Source organism: Athene cunicularia (genome assembly GCF_003259725.1).
Source record: "Athene cunicularia isolate RWA chromosome 3 unlocalized genomic scaffold, athCun1 chr3_part1, whole genome shotgun sequence".
In the NCBI taxonomy this organism is placed as follows: Eukaryota; Metazoa; Chordata; class Aves; order Strigiformes; family Strigidae; genus Athene; species Athene cunicularia.
Window position 1 is genome coordinate 66485280 of NW_020799097.1, and position 3540 is coordinate 66488819.

Genomic DNA, 3540 nt, shown 5'->3' on the forward strand with positions numbered 1-3540 from the left:
AGTGAATATCTTGAGGCTGAGGAGAAGTGATGTTACTCCAGGGTGACCAACCTTCATGCTCTGCTCCTGTAAGCTGCCTGCCAAAATCCTCATATGGCCAAGGGTTAGGGAGGATGAGAGTGCTCCAGCATGGGTTCACCCACCCTCCATGGGCCCATGTTTTCCATGGGATTGGGCAGCCACCTCTGCCAACTGCACAGAGACAGTGCCTGAGGGCACCTGGCAGCATTTGTGCCTGCACAGCCCTCTGCTTGTAGTGTGAGACCTCTCCAGCCTGGGAACCACACTTGCCCTGCTCAAGGATCCATTGCTGGCCACCCCTGATCTGTACCCCTCAATAATTCAGTCCTTCCCAGTGCATACACTGTTTCAGAAGGGGATTTTAGTGATGTGGCAAAGCCAAACTCACAAGTATTAGGATTTGCCAGAGCGACCCTCAAGATCCGTACACTGAACAATCCACAGGCACCTATGGGGAGTCTTGTGGGTCCCTGCTCCATGCAGTGCCAAGGATGGACTTGCCATGGGAGCCACCGGGGACCACAGCGCTACAGGGGCTTGTTTGGGACAGTGGCAGGTTTGTGGCAGAGGGTTGCAGGCAGAGATAGAGTAGGCTGGCAGTGACATGAGTTCTGGGCTTCCACAAAGCTTGTCTCTTCCACTGAGGTTACATGTGATGCTGGGTGACCATGACTGAAATAGCTGAGAAATGTATTTTTCTGTTCCAGGCAGGCATAAAACATGGTTATTGCAACCAATTAGCTCACTAATACTGGAATTCACAAATCCAGTAATATTACCTTTGTTTAATAAATACTGATTAAGTATATTATTTTGGTAGGTACGCCCAGATTATTTCCAACAATTTAAAAACTGTGGTTTTCTAAATTTGGAACCAAATTGCAACTTCCCTCCAACAGTATCTTGACATACCAAATGAAGAGCAAAAATGTAATTCATTAAAATGTAAAAATTACAAACCTAAATTAATGTGTTTTCATGTGTACAACTACCCAAATGACAGGCACTGTCTAGTTCTGGCTAGTGCAATACACAGATTCGAGGAAAAGTTACATATGTGTCTGTAAATCAGCACTGTCTGAAGATACCTAGCCAATAAAGACAAGGCTTTGTCTTAGAAAATAAAAATTATATATATATATATATAAATTTTAAATTTTTATTTTCTTTCTGTGTTTCTCTCCTTATACCTGTGTGTCAGATTATCACCTCCATCCCTTTAGAAAATTTACAAAAGTTTTCCTCTTCCAACTACTCACAGATACTGCCTCACTCCAAGAAAATTTTGCTGCCCTCCAAATGCCATTGAGCTGCAAGATCTCATGTCCATCCCCAGCTACTGATGACTTGGGGTTCCCACAAAAGTTGGGCTGATGAACTGCTCATGGGAACACACCTACAGCCCTTGCCTGGGCTGCAGGAGCTGCCTGGCCATGCAGATGGGTGGCACAGGGCTGCAGTAGCACCTAGGGGAACAGACGGGATGAGCTGAAGGAAAACTAGAAGTATGTAAGTCAGCCGAAGGGCTCCAGTGCATGTGGACCCACTGTGGGCCCGCAGCCAGCACCAGGCTGCACAGGGGAAGGCGCAGCCAGCGGCTCAGGGCAGAGGCAGGGGCTGGCATCCCACAGTCGTGTCCCCCCGCCCCCTCCCACTATGCCCACGTCTCGCCCCTGATCTCACCCTTCAGTGTCAGCAGCTTGGCAAGGCCTGGTCCCGCACTCCTAGATCATAAATGCAAGCCCTCGCAGATGAGGAGCATGGAATTTGTAACGCTTTAGGCAGGTATTGCTGGTATTTTAATTGCTTTCTCAAATGGCCCATCTGGCAAACTCTGCCAGCAAATGAGGACTAGAGCTCTACGGTTTCTTATTTAGGATGTTTATACGAGCAGCAAACCTTTTGGCTTGTGGCCATCTTCAGACATGCAGATTATTAGTATTTATATCAAATAATTATCCAGGATATACAGGCACAGTATACGACCAGTGCTCAGCTTGATACTGCAGCATTATACAAACACACAGCAAAGCAAACATCCATCTCTCATTCAAAGTAACAGGCAAGAGAGATGTACAGAGCATAAGAAAACTGCATTTATGTATTGCAAAAGCTTATTGCAAGAATTGCTGTTTATGATTTATTAAAGATTGTAGAGAAAAAAGATGTTGAATGAACAACAGTTAAAGAGATGACCATGCTGGGTCAGAACAGCAGCATTTCTAGTCCAGTCCAGGACTCTATACAGCCCAGCACAACAGGAATTGCCTAATGACGGCATAAGGACAGGGGACGCTGCTCCCCAAAACACTTCCGCAGGATGAGGATTTGCACCTCAAAGAGTTCCTGAATCAGAGGCCTTAGTGTTGAACATCTCTGCAGATTCTTCTTCCATGATCGTGCCCAATTGCTTTTTGAAATTCTGACATCCCTGACATCCTGTAGCAATGAGTTCCAGCATTTAATGGGTTTGTGTGAAGAGGTACCTTCTTTTGAACCCACCACCTCTTCATTTCATTTGATGATCCCTCTTACCCCCAGCTGCTATGCTAAGCATTTCAGTAAATACGAATTCAGTGGCAACTTTGTAGAAAAATAAACTTCCTATTTAGAGATTTCAGCTGGATGAAGGTATATATGTAATTATATAAAATACCAAATAGCAAATGCATATTCTTTATTATCTTACCAAGGTCTCACCAAAAAAAAGCAAAAGCAAACCACCCAACAAACAACAAAATCCCCACAAACCCTGGTGATCCTACAGGATACCTTACCAATATGAGAGCAGCAATGCAGCATACGCAATTAGTGAGAACATGTATAACACAATTGCATAGTGAAGACCAAGAACAGGTGTTACAAGCATTTCCACCAAGACCAGCATAAGAGCTTCAGGAAGTAGGAACACATCTTTTAAGTGATCCACCGCACTTCTAGTACTTGCCACCTTCTGTATAGTCAGGAACTTGAATATTTTTCACATTTTCCTGATCATATATTAAAAGTAAAGCAAAAATTTTCAAATACTATTTGCTTTCATTACAAGTCATGTTTGTGTTGATAAAGTTCTTTTCTAGTCACCTGTGTATGATGCACCTGCATCTTTCCCAGAGGGAAAGGGGATAAAAAGAAAACCTCAGTGGCTATGGGTTGTGCCTGTGTAGGGCTGGGACACCTGAGCAGGGTTAAGCCCCGAGCAGGACAGGCTTGCATCTTCCCTGCAGGATCCAACCCACCAGGGGCCTGGCCCTACACCACCTCCAAAACCCTTTTCTGCTGCAGCACGGAGAGAGGAGGAGAGCACGCTTTAAAGGAAGAAACGACCTAAAGCCAGCAGGAAGTCACCGAGTCCTCGGGGGGGTGGAGGTGAAGCGACGAGACCAGGCGCCAAGGCCCGGAGAGTGTCGCGCCCTGTCCTGGGGCCTCTCCCGAGGCAGAGCGAGGCGCCGCCGCCCCCCAGCCGCCCCGGTGGCGCCCAGCCGCGACAGGGATGGCAGCGAGGACCCGCGACAGGGA